Consider the following 21,182-nt stretch of genomic DNA (forward strand, 5'->3'; position numbering starts at 1 on the left):
TTTCTTATAACTCATTGAGTTTCTTTATGATAACTATTTTGAATTCTCTGTCATTTAGATTGTAAACTTCCGTGAATTCAGGATTTATTTCTGGTTTCTTGTTATTTTCCTTCTGGTTTGGGGTGTTAATATACCTCTTCATGCTGTTTGATGGGGTAGAGTTTTGCCATCACATAGTGGTGGCATCTGGTCACAGATTCCACCTGCCACCACAGTGGGGGAGGGCTACAGGAGGACATGAGTGTGTCTTCTGAGCCCTCTGCAACCCCTGGCAGTTGTGCCTGTCCATTGGAAGCTGTGGCCTATCCGTATTTGCCCACTGGCCACTACTCCTTACACATGTATGCAGAAGTGCTGTGGCAGGGAATGCCTGTTCTGGACAATCGGCCAAACTTGTGCACTGGGTAGGAGGGCTGTTTTCTTTTGCATCTGCAATCCCATGCACCCCCTCTCCGCACTCACTGTCTGCCTCCTTGGGCTGCTCAGCTTGGTATGGACACCCCCACTATTGCTTAGCTGCCTCAGTGTGGAAAATTCCTACAGGCTGGGAGGCAACTCCAAGAGCAGAAGCATTTGCACAGAGGGCTGCCTTTTTCCCCCTTCTCCTCTCAGTGTGGTGCAATGGCTGCTACACAAGGTCCCATTCCCTAGATCATTGCTGCTTGGGAGGAAACAATCTCCTTATCTCCTCCCACTGCTTCTCAGGGGCGTCCAGCACTGCCACCTTCAGGCATATGGCTGTGGGGATATCTCAGATGTCTACTGTGTTGTGTGAATGTCTTCTGTCGGTTTATAAATTCCTTTTCATTGTATTGTAGGGGGTGAGACTAAGGGAAGAGCTTTCTCTGCCATGATGCTGATGTCACTCTCCTGTTGTTTTCATCTTCTACCTGTGAATGAAGTCATATAGCATTTGTCTTTCTCCATCTGACTTATTTTGCTTAACATAATACCCTCAAGGTCCATCCATTTTGTTGCAAATGGCAAGATTTCATCTTTTTTGTAGCTGAGTAGTATTCCACTGTACAAATATATCAATTTTCTTTATTTATCCACAAATGGGTATTCAGGTTGTTTTCAAGTCTTAGCCATCATGATAATGCTGCAATGAGCAAATTGGTGCAAATATCTTTAGGCTTTCATGTTCTCTGTTCTTTGGATACCCAAAATACCCAAAAGTGGAATACCTGGTAGTTCTGTTTCTAATTTTTTGAGAATCCTCTATACTCTTTTCCATAGTGGCTGTAGCAGTTCACATTCCTACCAGCAGTGTATAAGAGTTCCCTTTCTCCACATCCCCTCCAACATTTGTTATTTCTTGTCTTGTTAATTATAGCCATTCTGACAGTGTAAGATGATATCTCATTGTAGTTTTGATTTGCATTTCCCTAATGATTAGCGATGTTGAACATCTTTTCACCTACCTGTTGGGCAACCGTATATCTTCTTTGGAAAAATGTTTGTTCAGATCCTCTGCCCATCTTTTAACTAGGTTGTTTGGGTTTTTTGTTATCATTGCTTTAGCTTTGATTGAGGTCTTTTAAACATCTGAAGAGCTGTGAGAAATCAAGCAGGCCTCGTAGAAGCTGTGTGTTTTGTATACGTTTTATCCCCAAAGTTCTCATTTGAATGTTTTGCTGGTGATTCTCATGTGAAAGCCATCCAATTTATGTTTGCTGAAAGAATAAGTGAGTGAATGAGCTGATGCTGTTGTCTGTCATCTGAATTGACCTTAAGCATGATTTTGGAATACAATCAAATAAGGGGGTTGGGGGCTTAGAAGTTACCCTGGGAGCTAGTTGGACCACCTACTAAGTTTGGGAGAAAAAGGTATTCCACAGTCCACAAAGGTCATACCTATTTGGTGGGGTTCTGGGAGCAGCTAGCTAGATTTGTATCAATAAGACCTATAATCCTAATACAAATTTTTAAAAAGTTATCTTAACTGTTGCATTAATAATCACCAAAAGAGAAGAAACATTTACCACCACCCACACCCACAACTATATATGCTAAACAAAAAGCATAAATATTGGTTGAAAGCTTAAAAATGAGTTAGGCTTACCATACACCCCAGTGATCCTATTCCAACCTATCTATACAAGAGAAATGAAAACTTTCATGTACACACAAACCCAAATGTAAATTTGTATAGTACCTTTTTTCATAGTTGTCCCATTTTGGAAACAATCCAATGCAAAGAAACTATCTTAAACATTCCTCAAAACACAAAAGTAGACTTGAACAAAAGGGAAAAGACATAGAACATTCTTGAATAAGGAGACTTAGCATTACTAATATCATTACAAATAAATTTAGCATGATCCTAACAAAAATATTAACAGATTTTTTTCCAATCTGGAGTAAGACAAGTTGACTATAAAATTCATATTGAAAAATAAGCAGAAACAACTGGAGAAATACTTATTACTTTAAAATAAGGCTCTCAAATTTACAACAGTATAGTACTGGTATATCAATAAATGAATACACTAAAGGAGTCAAATAGAATGTCCAAAAATGGACCCAACATCTATAGAAATTCAGTACATGAATAAAAGCATCTCAAACAAGTGGAGAAAAAAAGAGTTTTTTTTAATTAAGTGGTATTGGTACAAAGGATTCACTTGGAAAACATAAGTTTGGCCCTATATCTTACACTGCTCATCAGGATAAATTCCAAATACAGTAAAAATGAAACCGTTCAAGTAGTGGGAAAATATGAACCCATGCCTTTATAACATGGCAGTGGGAAAAATAAACCTATGTTATGATGAAAATACCAGAAGCAATAAAGATAGATTGATAAACTTGACAATATATAAATCTTACAGAAAACATTTGTTAAACAAAAAAATGCCATACGCAAAATTAAAAAAAAAAAAAAGAGGACAAATTAAGAAAGGTATTTGTAATTGAAAGCACAAAGGGCAAAGAGAAAATATCCTTACTATATTAAGAACTTCTACAAATCAAAAATACCAACTGAAGAGAAGAATATGCTAGAAATATGAGTCAGTTTGTGTAGTAATCTTGTGACAATGATCCCTACCTTCTTCATATTCATGCCCATGGTCTCCTCCCTTTGAGTGTGGGCTGGGCCTCATGACTTGCCTCTAATGAGTATAAAATGGCAAAAGTGATGGGATGTGACTTCTACAAGTAGGTTATAAAAATACCCCCACGACTTCCATTTTGTTGGCACTCTCTCCCTTGCTGGCACTCTCTCTTGCTCTCTCATTTACTTGCTCTGCTGAAGCCAGTTGCCAGGTGTGTGAAGCTCTATGGAGGGGCCCATTGGGCCAGGAACTGAAGATTCTGTCTAGTAGCTTGTGAGGAACTAGTGAATCCTGCCAACAACAATGTGAGTGACCACTGGAAATGGATCCTTCCCCCTGAGCCTTCTGAGGAGACCACAAGCCAGGTTGGCTATTTTTGTTGGGTTTTTTGTTTCTGGTGAGGCAGATTAGCCTTGAGCTAATATCTGTTGCCAATCTTCCACTTTTTGCTTGAGCAAGATTTTTCCTAAACTAACGTCTGTCCCAATCTTCCTCTATTTTCCATGTGGGACACCACTACAGCATGGCCACCAACAAGTAGTGTAGGTCAGCATCCAGGAAGCAATCCCAGCCACCAAAGAAGAACATGCTAAACCCAAGCACTAGGCCACAGGGCTGGCCCCTGGTTTGCATTTTGATTGCAGCTTTTTGAGAAATCATGAAGCAGAGGATCGAGCAATAGTGTACCAAAACTGCTGATCAATAGAAGCTGTGAAATCATAAACGTATGTTGCTTTAAGCCACCAAATTTGGGGTAATTTTCTCACAGCAGTAAATACCTGCTATATCATTGAAGAAATAAAAAATAGCCTAAATATTTGAAAAAATGTTCAATCTCACTAATAAAAGAAAAATACATTGCAAATGACACTGAAAAGCTGCCTTCTTGGTGTATCGGCAGCAAATCAGTCTGAAACACTGAGATGTCATTTCCCACCCATCATACTGAAGAAAAACTTGAAAGCTTTACAATGTATTCTTTTGACAAGCCTGTGAGGAAGCAGACATTCTCACAGACAGCTTATAGGAGTACAAAATGGATCATACTTATAGAAGATTTAGCAACAAATATTTTTAAATTATAGATGCATTGACCCTTTGTTCCAGCAGACCTAGGAATCTATCCTAAAGATAAACTGGCAAAAATACAAAAAGATGTATGAACAAAGTTATAATGCATACATACACACACACACACCCCTAACTAGTTGAATAAACTAGGACACATCCAGACAATGAAATATTATGCAGACTCAAAAGCAATGTGAAAGTGCTCTACATACTGAAAGAGAGTGATCTGCAGGAATTTATCATCAAGTGAAATAGGCAAGGTGCCAAATACTATGTATACTACGATTGCATTTTATAAGAGGTGGAATAAACATGAACACAAACACTTATATTCACAAAGGAAAACACTGGAAAGTAAACCAAAAACTAAAAAGCTACCCAAGATGGGAGAGAATAGAATGGGGTAGGAACAGAAACTTATTCAGACTGTTTCTGAATAAACCTGGTTCAATAATTTTTACTCTGAAATTATGTAAATATTTCATAAATTCAAAAAATAAAACTATCAAAAACACAAAACTAATTTCTAAAAACAGAAAACAAGATGAAATTAATAAACTTAACTGCTTACCAAGTTAGTGACATAACCATACAACCATCATTAGTGGTTAACGGTATAACCATTATTATATCAAAAAACTTTAGAATGCCGCATTTTGAATATATATACCTAATATAATAAACCTTAGAGAGAAATAGGGTTTAAAAGAAACCTTAAACTTTATTTGGTAGTTTCATGGCTGATAATGATATTAGTAATATTATTTTTTAAATTTTATAGATCATAGAATAAAGAAAAAGATTATGTTAATATTTTTGGGTTTTCAATCTGGGAGAAAGAAATGCAGTATAACATTGCAGCTAAATAAAAATTCTGTGAGTTAAGTTTGAATTGAAGACAACTTTATTTTTTCTTCTTAAAAATTCATATATCCTAGTCTGTCCACTAAAATACCTAGATATAAAGACAACCCAGTAGAATGAGCACCACCACTGTCAAAAGTGTGTTTTCATCTAGGGCTCACTGAAGGAATCGTATGGGGGCTTCGAAGTGTTGGGCCTGAAATGTACACCTGGGACATCTTGTGGATGGACAAAAAAGAAAGCCTCAAAGACTAATGGGGTTTCTTTTTGGGGTGCTAATGGGGTTTCTTTTTGGGGTGCTAATGGGGTTTCTTTTTGGGGTGATGAAAATGTTCTGTAATTAGATAGTGGTGATGGCTGTACAACTATGTAAATAGACTAAAAAACACTTGTACATGTTAAAGGGTGAGTTTTATGGTATGTGAATTACACTTCAATGAAAGTGTGATTAAACTATTATTTAAAGTACTTTTAATAAACAAAAAAGACCATTAGGAACCATCATCACTACCACCTTTCGGGCCATGGGAATCATGACCAACTGTGAGTCATAGGAAGCATCTCTTAATTGATGGGGACGGTCAGAGAATTAATCAGCTAGTGAAGAGTTTCATCAAATGGTGCAACTCTGGATTCCAGGAGGAGGGATATGGCTGATACCAATGTACGCTGAGCACAATGTCACAAAGCGGCTTTTCAAGGGGCAAAACCTCACCGGTATATGATACAAATCCCACAGAATTGAAGAATTATGAAAAAATGTACCAAGTATAGAATGTAGCATAGCTGGAGAACATGAAAGGAAAATGCCGAATGCAAAACGCAGATTTTCTCAAGCAAAATAGTATAGAAAAAATAGTCAAGTATCCAATACTCTTCTGAAAGTATTCCATCATCATCCAAACAGGCGTGAACCAGAAAAGAACTACAGGCTCTGGGAAAAAGAGCATTTTTCAAACATACTAAAGAAAATACTAAAGAGAAGCTGGAAGTGAGATGAAAACAATATCATGTTCTTCTTTTTACCATCCATGTACTTCTTTTTTTTTTTTTTTTTTTTTTGAGGAAGATTAGCCCTGACCTAACTACTGCCAGTTGTCCTCTTTTTTGCTGAGGAAGCCTGGCCCTGAGCTAACATCGTGTCCATCTTCCTCTACGTTATACGTGGGACGCCTACCACAGCATGGCACGCCAAGCAGTGCCATGTCCACACCCAGGATCTGAACCAGCGAACCCCAGGCCACCGGGAAGCGGAATGTGCGAACTTAACCACTGCACCACCGGCCAGCCCACATCCATGAACTTCAGCAAAACAATGGCAGGCTCTCAGAAGCTTGAGAAAGAAGCATGCAAACCTTTTCCAGGCCAGGAACAAGCTAATGTGTTCCCGATGTTGACTTTATAAAAATCGCTCAATGATCTCTCTACATTTAGAATGGGCTTGGCTCCTGAGATACCATTTCTGAAGTAAAATCCTTCCCTTCCAAATATTAATATGTTTTCTAGTCATGTTTCTTGAAAGAAAGGAAAACAACTTGTTATGATTCAATTTTATTAAAAATGCTTTTTTTCTTAAACTTTAACCGTAGGAACCATCCCTCAAAGCTGTTTAACAAAACAATTTTATGCAGTATGTCAGTACTCATTAATATTCCAAATAGTTTCTTAACTGATAAAGTTCATTAAAGAAAAATAAGCTGAAAATCATGAGAAGGGGGAGTTTCTAGCATGTCCATGAAATACTAAATCAATTTTTTGAAATTATCACTTATTTTGAAAAGGAGATTCATGAATAGATTTCAAGAGAGTTTGTGAAAAGTTTTTTATATATGGGAACTATTCTGCAGAGAATTTCTATGATGTTAAGAACCACAGGTATAAAAGGAGGTAGTTCATTGTAGAGTAAATAAATATGCTTTAATTTCAAGACCTCTCTAACATTTGATGAATGTAGTTGTTAATTCTGTTGTTGGTATGTCCTTCTCTCTACCATTCTGTTCTTTAAGTAAGATATTTTCATAGCATGAATTTCATTGATAAAGTGAAGAGCTGTGTGAGGTAAATAGTATGTTATGTTGTCTTGAATAAAGGTGGTTTTTTCATCTTAAAATAATATCAATAGAGACATGTCAAAGGACACATGTCCCTGTGGCTCCATTGCCAAGGATGGGACGATTTGATCACAAAAACAATAACAAATGCAACTGAGTGAAACACTTTGAATACAGAAGAAACTCACAAGTTACTCTTAAAAACATTCATGAAAAATTAGGGAAATTTGAAAAGTCATTGTTAATTGTTTCAGGTCTGCTAATGACAATGTAGTTACATTAAAAAAAAGGAGTCCTTATCTTTCAGAAATGGATACTGAAGTATTTATGAATAAAATAATACATTGCCAGTGATTTATTACAGAATAATCCAGGGCTGGAATTAGTGAAAGTCAGTGAGGGTAGAGGTGAAATATAATGGGCCACATATTTATAATTCTTGAAGCTAAGATAATTGTCTATCTATTTTGAAATGCATATGTCTATCTACTTTGAAATGCATCTAAAAATTTCCATCATAAAAACATGGAAATAATCTCATGAGTTTGTTGACAGTCACAAAAGTTGAGTTGATGCTCACAAAAGAAAAAGAGAGAAAGGAAAACTGACATAGTAGCAAAAACAATGGTCTTTTTCTTCTCCCTGATGTCCCAGTGCACAGTTGTATATCCTAGTTTTAAGTCCTGCTAGTTCTTTTATGTGAGCTGCCACCACAGCATGGCATCTGAAAGATGAGTGGTGGTGTCCCACGACTGGCAAGTGAACCCAGGCTGCTGCAGTGGTGAGAGTGCCAACCCTTAACCACTCAACCATCAGGGCTGGCTCAAAAAAAAAGAACTTTTAAAAAATAAGTTGGTCAACACCCAAGGTAATTAGGGCATTCTCCACCTTACTCTATAAGTTTACCGATTAGAGGGGAAAAAATGAATCATTTACTTTGCTTTTCTTGCATGAGTTGAATTTTAGAATAAACAAATAGCCATACTTGATGAGAGTATGGCTTCTTTGCAAGTTCTTTACAAAAGCATCTCAGCTAATAAATCCAGCAGGACTGTTCATGTTAGAAAGTTACCACTTGTAATCCTTAGTGCAATAACTGATTCAAACAAGGACTATCAATAGATGAAACCATTACATGGAAGTTTAATGAAATTTACAAGAGAGATCAGGCTTTTCCCTCATGGATCTACCCATTAATCTTAGCATCATGAAGAAGAACAATTACCACATGTCACTTGTTATAATGCACTCAGTGTGAAGAATAGGGCACCACCTTTGAAATACTATTCCTCAGAGAGCTGACCCAGAATCTCATCCAGTCTCAGAGGTAACACTATTAATGACAGGACAATTGACTCACTTTTTTCAGCAAAGCAGAACCAATTTTTTAAAAAGGGCAGAGAGGGTGCAGACAGGAGTGCACCTCAAACACATACTTAAAAGGCAGAGTAAGCACTTATATGGAAAAAATAAAACTGTAGAATTATTTTTTTGCTGAGAAAGATTAGCCCTGAGCTAACATCTGTTGCAAATCTTCCTCTCTTTCTGCCTGAGGAAGATTAGCCCTAAGTTAACATCTGTGCCAATCTTCCTCCACTTTATATGTGAGTCACAGCCACAGTACAGCTGACAAGTTGTACAGGTCCACTCCTGTGATCTGAACCCACAAACCCAGGCCACTGAAGCAGAGTGCACTGAACTTAACCACTAAGCCATGGGGCAGGCCTCATAGAATTAATTTTGAGGCATTAAAAAATTCTAAGTATTTGAGGATGACAAGGAATATATATTTTTTAGGTATAATACAGGTTTGCAAGGAAATGTCCATTTTTTAGAGAGTAATATTGAAGTGCATAGGGATGAAGGGACATGATATCTGTGGTCTGATTTAAAATCCTTTGGAAAAAGAAAAATAGCTTAATAGGAGGAAGGAAAAGAGAGAGAAAGCTAATACAGCAGAATCTTGATAATTGTTGATTCTGGTAATGACTGTGGGAGGATTCCTTATGCTATTTCCTGTACTTTTGCACATTTTGAAAAATTTTATATGATAGATGTTATTACTGCACCATAGGAATTAAGGTCAGTTGTATTTAGCAGAATTTTAAGAGGGAGATGTGAGAATCTCAGAATTCTTCTTTCCATATAGTAGGTTTATTGTTTAGCTTGATTATTTATCCAACAATAGTTAAAATCCAGATCCAATAAGACCAACTAGCAGGTGAGCAAGATTTCTTTTTTTTAATGAATGCTCCTTAATTCAACTAACAAACCAATGAACCAAATTCAGACACAGAAGGAAACAGTGGGCTATTTCTGTCAAAACTACCTTTGCCATGGTCATGAGTCTTTGGAAATATTTGATAGAGCACCCTGGTAATACTTCCCATAAACTCCTGGTAATCTTGGATGTGCAAAGCCAATGAAACCAGGAATTTTATATTTCTGAAACTTCAGGATGCACTTGGCTGTCCAAGGGGAATTTATAAGAGAGGAAACACAACCCACTTAACAATATCAGGAAGGCAGCCAGACACGCCACAATAATGGCATTGCCAATTTCCAGCTTGAAGGGCACATAGAAATATGGCGGGAAGGCAATTCCATCTTCATTCATCACTGAGTGGTAACTCCAGGTCACAGCTATGGAGATACAGACACCAACAGCTATGTTCAGAATTCCTGGAGCAACAAATGCATTGCAGGTGGCATTCTTCCTAAGAGTTCCCATGTACACATTCCTAAGTCCAAAGCTGACAGAGGCTTTCCCCAAGAGCACTTGAATGCTGGCGACCAGCAGGAGGTTTCAAGCAACATGAATATCAAGAGGGAGGTAAGTATCATGGTAGGTGTAATGGTGACACGATGTGGCTCTGTTGTTAGCATGGTGGTAAACGCAGACTCTCCACATTCCCACACAGGCCAGGCCTCACGGGAAGAGTGAGGTGCTGTCCATATACCACACTCACCACTCCATGAAGCCCACACAAGTGGGGGAGAGGATCCATCAAATGGTGGCTACAGCAAACCCTGCTACTTGGCAATTGGCATTATTGTTGAGCAGGATCATAGTGGCCACATACCAGAACTGCAAACAAATACAGGATGTTATGAGGGTGGGATCTTGGGGCCTGGAACAGGCCCCCATGGGTAACCAGTGTCATGTTTGAGAGGGAAGTCCTATATTTGAGAGTGGTGACATTTGACACTCATGCTCCACCAGTTGGAGTGCCAACTAAACAAACTTTGTGAAGGGCCATTTGGCAGTATTTTCTGAAAGCTTTCAGACAGGTGGTTCCACTTCTGGGCATTTGTCCAAAGACATAATTAATATTGGCCACAAATATTTAGTCACAAAGATGGTCATTACAGCACTGTTTGTCATATTTAAAAATAGGAAACAACATCAAGTCCAGCAATAGGATGTGGTTAAAAAAATCATGCTCTATCCATGCAGTGCAGCTGTAAGCCAACATTACAAATAAAAATGGAATTGTACAAGCTATAATATTTTGTGTTTGGCTCTCTTCACTTTGTGTCATGTTTTCAAGGTTCATCCATGTTGTAGCATGTATGAGCAGCCCATTCCTTTTTATTACAGAGTTGCATTCAATTGTATTGATGGAATTGTACTACAGTTTGTTTATTCATACATCAGTTTCTTGGACATTTGGATTTGCTCCAAGTTTTGCCTATTACAAATAATACTGCTTTAAATATTTGTATATAAAATTTTGTATGGACATAAGTTCCCATTTCTTTCATGGAGATATCTAGCTGTGGGATTAGTGGGTCATACAGTAAGGGTATGTTTGACTTTTTAGAAAGTGCTAAACTGTTTCCCCAAGTGGCTGTACCGTTTTACATCCCACCAGCAATGTATGAAGGTTTCAGTTTCTCCATATCTTCTCCAACATTTGTTACTTTGTTTTTTTGATTATAGCCATTCTTGCTATTAAAACATAACATGGGAAGTAATGTCAGCATCATGGTGTAGTGAACTTGCCCAGGTCTCTCTCCCCTCCAACATACAACAAAAAGGGGTAAGCATACTCCAACAGAAGATATGCTAACAACACAAAAACCTCAGAGAGACACACGGCCACACGATGGAGGGTGGAGAGGCTGGAGCTCCCCTCAGAGAAGCTGGAATGGGTAAGAGAGATCTTAGCTCCCTCCCCTAGAGACTGTGGCCACTGCCGAGGGACGTTCCATAAAGGAAGGAGCAGGGGAAGGATCACACATCTGTGGGATCACCCAGGACTCCCTAGGGCCCTTGCAGCCTACAGGGAAGCCCTCTAACTGGGTGAAAGCTTTCATGGGGGCTGACCTCATCAAGACAAGGCCCCAGAAGACTAGATAGCAAGAGCTGATCCAGAAACCTAGGACTGCACACAGGAGAAATCACCCCTCCCCTGACACATGTCATGCCACCTTGGCCGAAGGCAGAGAGCTCAGAATACATGCCTCTCAACCCCCACCCAGTGGTGATAGGCTATAACTGCAATCAAATAATATCAGAATGAGGAAGAACTGACCTCCCAACATCAGACACTACATCAAATCTCCAGAGAAAAGATAAAGTAACAAGCACCCAGAACTCAGTCCTGAGGATACAAAAATATGTAAGCTAAACAACAATGAATTCAAAATAGCTACCATCAAAAGACTCAATAAGGTGGGGTTGGCCCCATGGCTGAGTGGTTAAGTTCACATGCTCCGCTGCAGGCGGCCCAGTGTTTTGTTGGTTTGAATCCTGGGCACGGACATGGCACTGCTCATCAAACCATGCTGAGGCAGCGTCCCACATGCCACAACTAGAAGGACCCACAACAAAGAATATACAACTATGTACTGGGGGGCTTTGGGGAGAAAAAGGAAAAAATAAAATCTTAAAAAAAAAAAGACTCAGTAAGGTAAAAGACAATGTAGACAAACAATTCAACCAGTTCAGGAGTTACTTCACAAAGGATATTGAAACTACAAATAAGAATCAATCAGAAATAATAGAGATGAAAGACACAAAGGAAAAGATAAAGCAAAATACAGATTCCCTGAATGCTTGAGTGGACTTCATAGAGGTGCGAATAGGCATAATTGAAGATAGACATGTTGAAATGCTCTAGACAGAGGAGGAGAGAGAACTAAGACTAAGAAGAAATGAAGAAAATCTCCGAGAAATATCCAACTCAATGAGGAAAGGCAACATCATAATTATCGGTACCCAAGAAGGTGAAGAGAAGGAGAATGAAGCAGAAAGCATGTTCAAAGAAATAATAGCAGAGAACTTCCCAAACCTAGGTAATGAGAGAGAAATGTGTGTGGAGGAAGCTTTCAGATCTCCTAGATATGTCAATGTAAAAGACCTATTGCAAGGCAAATAGTAGTAAAAATGGCAAAAATGAATGACAAACAGAATACTCAGGGCAGCAAGGCAGAAGAAAATAGCCTACAAAGGAAACCCTATCAGGCATTCAGGAGATTTCTCTGCAGAATCCTTACAAGTTATGAGAGAATGGAATGACATATTCAAAACTTTAAAAGACGAGCATCTTCAGCCAAGAATACTCTATCCAGCAAAAATATCCTTCAGATATGTGGGAGAAATTAAATCTTTCCCAGATAAACAAAAGGCAAGGGACTTCATAGCCATGACACCCACCCCTACAAGAAATCCTCAAGAAGGCCCTCATACCTGAAAAAAGAAAAAAAGGGAGAAAGGGGTTGCAAAATACAGGAGACCAATAGATAGACAGAATCAGAAAAGGATACTAAATATTCAACTATAGCATTAGGATAAAGGGAAGGAAAACACCAAAAACAAAGACAATCTTACCACTTTAACCACAATCTCACAACACAAGTTGGAATAAGAGATGAGAACAATAACTTAGGAGGGGAGGAGGAAAGGGACTGATTCAGTTTAGACTAAGGAAAAAAGATGCCAGCAGAAAATGGACTGTTATTCACAAGGTTCTGAATACAAACTGCAGGGTAGCCACTAAACTAAAAAGCAGAAGAGAGACGCAAAAAATAAATAAAGAAAAACAAAGAAACACATCATTAAAAAACTACATAATTCAATGGGTAGACAAAAACACACAGGATGAGAAACAAAGGAAGTGCAGAAAAACTGAAAAAAGAGTGATATATAATGACACTATTAAGCCCTCACACATCAATAATCACCCTAAATGTAAATGGATCAAACTCTCCAATAAAAGACATGGAGTGGCAAGATGGATTAAGAATAAGATCCAACAATTTGTTGCCTCCAGAAAACACATCCCAGCTCCAATGACAACTATGGGCTCAGAGTGAAGGGGTGGAAGAGGATAACCCAAGCTAATGGCAAACAGAAGAAAGCAGGTGTCGCAATACTTATATCAGACAAAGAGGACTTCGAGATAAGGGAGGTAACCAGAGACAGAAAGGGGCAATATATAATGATCAAAGGGACATTCCATCAGGAGGAAATAATGCTTATAAATATCTATGCACCCAACACAGGAGCATGAAAGTTCGTAAAGCAACTATTAACAAACCTAAAAGAAGATATCAAAAATAACACAGTAATAGTAGGGGACCTCAATACTCTATTCACATCAACGGATACATCATCCAACCAGAAAATCAACCAGGAAACAGTGGAATTAAATGAAAAGCTAAACCAGTTGGACTTAATAGGCATATATAGAACACTTCATCCAAAAACAGCAGAATACACATTCTTCTCAAGTGCGCGTAGAACATTCTCGAGGATAGACCATAAGCAGGGAAACAAGCAAACCTCTATAAATTTAAAAAAATTGAAATAATAACAAGCATCTTCTCCAATCATAATGCTACAAAGCTAGAAATTAATTACAAGAAAAAAAGCTGAGAAAGGCACAAGGATGTGGAGACTAAACAACATGCTATTGAACAAGCAATGGATCATTGAAGAAATTAAAGGAGACATCAAAAAATATCTGGAGACAAATGAAAATGATAAGATGCCATACCAACTCATATGGGATGTAGCAAAAGCTGTATTAAGAAGGAAATTCATCACAATAAAGGCATACTTTAACAAACCAAAAAAATAGCAAGTAAGCAATCTCAGAATTACATCTAACTGAATTATAAACAGAAGAACAAACAAAGCCCACAGTCAGCAGAAGGAGAGAAATAATAAAAACAGGAGCAGAAATAAATGTTATAGAAACAAAAAAGGCAGCAGAAAGGATCAATGAAACAAAGAGCTGGCTCTTTGAGAAGATAAATAAAATTGACAAACCCCTAGCCAGACTTACAAAGGAAAAAAGAGAGCTCAAATAAACAAAATCAGAAATGAAAGAGGAGAAATAACAACAGACTCCACAAAAATACAACCGATGATAAAAGAATACCACGAAAAACTATATGCCAACAAAATGGATAACCAAGAGGAAATGGATAAATTCTTAGACTGTTGCAACCTCCTAAAGCTGAGTCAACAAGAAGCAGACAATTTGAACAGACCAATCACAAGGAAAGAGATTGAAACAGCCATCAGAGGCATCCCTAAGAATAAAACCCCAGGACCAGATGGCTTTCCTGGGGAATTCTACCAAACTTTCAGAGAGGATTTAATACCTATCCTTTTCATGATATTCCAAAAAATTAGTGAAGATGGAACACTTCCTAACACATTTTATGAGGCCAACATCACGCTGATACCAAAGCCTGACAAGGACAGCACAAAAAAGGAGAACTACAAGCCAATATTGCTGATGAACATAGATGCAAAAATTCTCAACAAAATTTTGGCAACCCAAATTCAGCAATACATCAAAAAGATTATACATCACGATCAATTGGGATTCATACCAGGGACACAAGGATGGTTCAACCTCTGCAAATCAATCAACATATTGATTTCACGCATCAACAAGTTGAGGAATAAAAACCACATGATCAACTCAATAGATGCAGAGAAAACATTTGAAAAGATCCAACAGCCATTTATGATAAAAACTCTGAACAAAACAGGGATAGTAGGAAATTGCCTCAACATAATAAAGGCCGTAATTGACAAACCCACAGCCAACATCATACTCATCCCCCTAAAAACAGAAACAAGACAAAGATGCCCACTATCACCACTCTTATTCAACACAGTACTGGAAGTTTTGGCCAGAGCAATTAGGCAAGAGAAAGGAATAAAGGGAATACAAAAAGGGAGTGAAGAAGTGAAACGCTTGCTGTTTGCAGATGACGTGATCTTATATATAGAAAACCCCCCAAAATCCATGGGGAAACTAATAGAAACATTAACAACTACAGTAAAGTTGCAGGGTACAGAATCATGTTACAAAAATCAGATGCTTTTTATACTCCAATAACAAAGTTACAGAAAGAGAACTCAAGAGTACAGTTCCATTTGCAATCATAACTAAAAGAATAAAGTACGTAGGAATAAACTTAACCAAGGAGGTGAAGGACTTATATAATGAAAACTATAAGACATTACTGAGAGAAATTGATAATAACATAAAGAGATGGAAAGAGATTCCTTGCTCATGTACTGGAAGAATAAACAGTTAAAATGTCGATACCACCCAAAGCAATCTACAGATTCAGTGCAATCTCTATCAGAATCCCAAAGACATTCTTCACAGAAACAGAGCAAGACTACTAAAATTCATATGGGGCAATTGAAGACCCCGAATTGCTGTGGCAATCCTGAGAAAGAAGAACAAAGCTAGAGGTATCACAATCCCTGACTTCAAAATGTACTACAAAGCCATAGTAACCAAAACGGCATGGCAGTGGTACAAAAACATGCGCATAGATCAGTGGAATAGAACTGAAAGCCCAGAAATAGAACCACACGTCTAAAGAGAACTACTCTTCAACAAAGGTGCCAAGAGCATACAATGTAGAAAAGACAGTCTCTTCAATAAATGGTGTTGGGAAAACTGGACAGCCATGTGCAAAAAAATGAAGGTAAACCACTATCTCAAGCCATACACAAAAATAAACTCATAATGGATCAAAGACTTGAAGATATGTCCTAACACTATAAAACTCCTGGAAGATAATATTGGTAGTACAGTCTTTGTCATCGAACTAAAAAGGGTCTTTTCAAATACCATGTCCTCTCAGACAACGGAAACAAAAGAAAAAATAAACAAGTGGGAATTCATCAGACTAAAGTGCTTCTGCAACGCAAAAGAAACTAGGATCAACACAAAGAGACAACCCAACAACCGAGAGAAAATGTTTGCAAATCATATATCCAACAAGGGGTTAATCTTCATAATATATAAGGAACGTACACAGGTGAACAATAAGAAAGCAAACAACCTGATCAAAAAGTGAGCAGAGCAGATGAACAGACATTTTTCCAAAGAAGATATACAGATGGCCAATGAACGCATGAAAAGATGTTCAACATCACTAATCATCAGGGAAATGCAAATAAAAACTATACTAAGATACCACCTTACACCTGTTAAAATGGCTATAATCACTAAGAGTAAAAATAACAAATGTTGGAGAGGGTGTGGAGAGAAGGGAAGCCTCATACACAGCTGGTGGGAATGCAAACTGGTGCAGCCACTATGGAAAACAGTATGGAGATTTCTCAAAAAACGAACAATAGACCTACCATATGACCCAGCCATCACACTACTGGTATCTACCCAAACAATTTGAAATCAACAATCCAAAATAACATATGCACCCCTATGTTTATTGCAGCACTATTTACAATAGCCAAGACGTGGAAATAATCCAAGTGCCCATCGACTGATGATTGGATAAAGAAGATGTGTTATGTATATACAATACTGCTACTCAGCCATAAAAAGAGAAAATCATCCCATTTGCAATAACACGAAAGGACCTGGAGGGAATTATGCTAAGCGAAATAAGCCAGTCTGAGAAAGAGAAACACCAGGTGACTTCACTCATATGTGGAATATAAACAAGTACTGGGACAAACAAAACAGTTCAGTGGTTTCCAGAGGAAAGAGGGTAGGGAGTGGGCACAAGGGGTGAAGGGGAGCATTTATGTGGTGACAGTCAAGAAATAGTCTACCACTGAAATCTCATATTGATGTAAACTATTGTGAACTCAATAAAGAAAAAAGATTAAAAAAATAGTAACAACATGACCAAAAGGAAGATGTTTACAATATATCAAGTACGAACAGCAAGTTACAAGACAGCACATGCAATATAGTCATGGATATGAATAGAACTGGAAGTTTAGATGCTAAGTTAGTAACAGATGTTTTTAACTGGATTAGAGCGATTGTGAGTTTTTAAAACTATTTTTATCTTGAAGAATCACATACATACAGAAAAGCACACATAATCTAAGTGCTTAGCTCAATATCTATCCCGGACAAAAACCCATAGAGTCACTGCTCAGTTTAAGATATACAATATCTCCACTTCCTCCCTTATCTTCACTGTTTTCCACTTTAGCAGGCATCCTTGGTTCAATCCTGCCTGTTTTTAAAAATATAAATCATGCAGTAGGCATTCTTGTGTGACTGGCTTCTTTCACTCAACATGAGCTTCTAACCTCAGATTATGATTGTTTTTAATGACATCTGGTTGTTCAATATTTTCATATATTTCTGCCATTACCGTGATTTTTTGAAGTAAGAAATATAAAAAGACTTCACAAAAAGTTGTGAAGCAATGGAAGATTAATTAATTCTGGTACATAAATACACTGTAATATCTAGAAGTTATTAAAGTAATTCATTCATCTTAATACTAGCAGATAACAGAGAAGAAATTCAGTAATATGGGAGAATGTCCATGGTGGGTTGAATTTAAAATGCAGATATAAAACTGTAAGGAAGTAGTATGATCTTATTTTTGCCCACAATCAAATACACTGGAAAGATACAAAACAAGACACATCTGACTGGGATTAGCAGTGATTTTTCCTTTCTTTTTATAGTTTAAGGTGAAAAGTCTATCACTTTTTTAATTGGAGAGAAATGGGGGCACAGTGATATAAGCATAGAAATGGGTAAAGAGTGAGGCAGAGCGGACACTGAAGCCAGTTCATGGAGAGCATCGCAGGGTTCAGATGTTGTTATGGTGGAGGGTCCCAGGAGGGAGGGACATGGTGAGTAATTTTTCCAGACTGATACCAGGAATCTGGCCCTTCTCATGGCCAGAACGTTCCTGGCAGATGTCATATTTACAAAGATCATTCTATTTAGAGAGATAATCCTGAACAAATTATTTTGAAGCAACAATTTAAATGGCACATTGGCAGGAATGAGGCTGTCGGGTTGAGAGAGTTAATTGACCATGAGTGATTCTTTTGAGATGTCAGTCAGAACTGCCAGTTGGGAGCAGGCTGCTGGAGAATGTAGGCTGGAGGGAAGGAGCGAAATGTTCAGGGTAACCAAATGTGTTAATAAAGGAGGAAATTCAAGTGTGTGAAAGAGACGGCACACTGCCTCAGCTGGCACAGACTTAGAAGTCGGCTCATTCTGTTGCAATGGAACATGGGACAATTCAAGCCCAACCACCTTTAGTATGCTATGTTCAGGAGAATAATGCTTTGAAGGACATGAAAATTAGTAAGTCATGGGCGCCCTCCAACATCCCAAGGACGGGGACGAGAGACTCTGTCCTAAGGGTAAGCTGTCCTTTGGTGCCAGCAGTCACATTAGAGAAGTCACTGTCCTCAACTCAAATAAGCAGATTCTTCAAAACAGCTGTGCATTCCAGCCTCAGTCCTCTTGCTGAAAAACCCAATGGAATAAGAACCTAGAGTGACATGTGTCTGCTGAGGGAAGTGGTTTTCTCAGAGGCCAGGGGGCAGGCAATCTGCAAGAGAGCAGTTGTGTCAACACACTCCAGAATGCAAGCTGGAAGAGGAGGAACAGAAGACTGGAGGTCTGCAGGCAGAGTGGTGGCATGAATCACCACGTCCACCTTTAAAAATTTTCTTTGATAGCTGTGTTTCCAGACAATTGTACCCTGGGCATTTTTAAACTGCATTTTAAAATATCTTTTCTGGGAAGGGGGCTATAGGCTTCATCAGAAGGTAAAGATGTCCGTGTACAAAAGAGGCAAGCAGTTCCACTTCCCCAGCTTGGCAGGCTGCATGGCAGAGAATCGCCTGTAGGGGGCAACAGTGGGACCAGGAAACCAGTCCTGAGCCTGCTACAATGACCCAGGTTTGAGACAAGTACACACCACCATACACACACATGCACATACACACACACACACAGATGTACACGCGCATGCATGCGCTGAAGTAGAAAAATCCTTCACTGGTGGTAAATGTTGCAGAATAATGTGTATTTCATAGTCTTTTCTGTGCAAATATGAAAAGATGTATCTACTTTCCATGCACGTGAATGTGTACGGCAAATTCTAGAAGGACAGCACCTGGACCCACTGGGGGCAGTGTCTGTGAGGGGGAGCAGGTATGGGATGTGAGGGCAACGTCCTGTCCACGGTAGGTCTTCGCACATTCCTTATCATCACTGGCGTCTGGGCCCCATCAGGGAGAGAGAGGGAGGCAGGAGGGAGCTGGTAAGGAAAGCTTTTCAGAATACCTTGCTTAGTAAAAATGTGTGGTGCAGAAGAGTTTCTATTAGAAATGTTTCCATTTCAGTGAAAATTAAGGAAAATATATAATACATGTTTATATATGAATAAACATAATACATATGAATATATAAAACATGTTTGCATATGAATAGAGAACTTTTGGGTGCCGGAAACAGCTAAAAATTATCTCTGGGCAGCGGGACTGGGGTAGGGCCCTGGAGGTACATCCCCTTTTCCCCGGTTTTCATTTTTTGCCGGAAACATTCGTCTTCAAGGTTAACCAGTTCGTGAGTTGAGAGGAGGGGGAGCACCGGAGCGGAGCAAGGCCCCGCCGACGCCGCCACCTGCCATCGAAGGTGAGCAGCCGCAGTGATTCCCCACAGAGCCGGCTCAGAGGCAGCCTCTTGCCGGGGAGCACGCGGTGGAGAACAGCTCATCCTTCCAGAGCACTTCCGGGGGCCAGGCACCGCTCCAGGCAGCTCCTAAACGCTTGGGTCTCAGGACCAAAAGTCTCCTCCCTTTACACTTAACAGTTATTGAGGTGGGGAGCTATTGTTTAACGGGGATGGAGTTTCGGTTTGGGATGATGGAAGAAGTTCCGGAGGTGGATGATGGACGGTGGTGATGGTTGACCAACAATGAGAAGGCACTTAATGCCAGTGAACTGTACACTTAAAAACAGTTAAAATGGTCAATTTTATGCTATGTGTAGTTTACGAAAATAAGAAAAAACAAAAAATAAATTCTTGAGGACGCCAAAAAGTTTTTGTTCACACAGGCGGCATCTATAGATGTTTACCACACTAGAAATTAAAAGTGAGAAATTTAGATTTATTAATTCATATACTAAACCACTACATATTAACATAAGGGTTTTCATGAAAAATGACTATATTTTCTAAATGAAAAAAAATTTAGAAGGCATCGTTTTTATCATTCTGTGAATCACTTTAATGTCAGGCTTAACAGATGGCAAGTGGAGTCACATGACTTCTGCATTCAGGTTTTTGACACCAAATGTCATGGAGCCCGCAGAAATCTCCTCTATATACTCACGAGAGAATGAGAGCGAAAAAGATATCTAGCATCTTAGTATTATTATGAAAATAGTTTTGACTTTGTGAACCCCATCCCCAAACCAAGGACCCTGAAAGAGTCTTGGGGACTCCACTGGGCAGGCAGAATTCTTCCCCTCATTTTATAGCTGAAAGGACTGAGAACAGAGAGGTTGAGTAACTTGCCTAAAGTCACACAGGAAGTAGGTGACGGAGACAGGCAACTTGCTGCAGATTCCATCCTTTTACCACACACCATTTTGGGGTAAAATGGGAGCAAGTGCAATTAAAGTTTGTGGTAGGAGAGGCATCTGGGAAAGGAGGGATACCTCATCTTCTGGACTGAGAGGGGAGGAGGAGAAGGAAACCAAGGCAGTGCTTCTGAACCCTGGCTGCACAAGGAACTTGAACAGACATTTGTACACCCATGTTCATAACAGCATGATTCACAAAAGCCAACAGGTAGAAGGCACCCAGTTTTCCATCCATGGATGAATGGATAGACAAAATGTGGTCTA

General features: G+C 38.9%; 1 pseudogene; it reads left to right on the forward strand.

Moving 5' to 3' along the window:
• Window positions 1–237: 237 nt before the first annotated feature.
• LOC124232645 (THO complex subunit 7 homolog) lies at window positions 238–13,710 on the forward strand (annotated as a pseudogene).
• Window positions 13,711–21,182: the final 7,472 nt, after the last annotated feature.

Source organism: Equus quagga, unplaced genomic scaffold, assembly GCF_021613505.1.
Source record: "Equus quagga isolate Etosha38 unplaced genomic scaffold, UCLA_HA_Equagga_1.0 HiC_scaffold_94_RagTag, whole genome shotgun sequence".
NCBI lineage: Eukaryota > Metazoa > Chordata > Mammalia > Perissodactyla > Equidae > Equus > Equus quagga.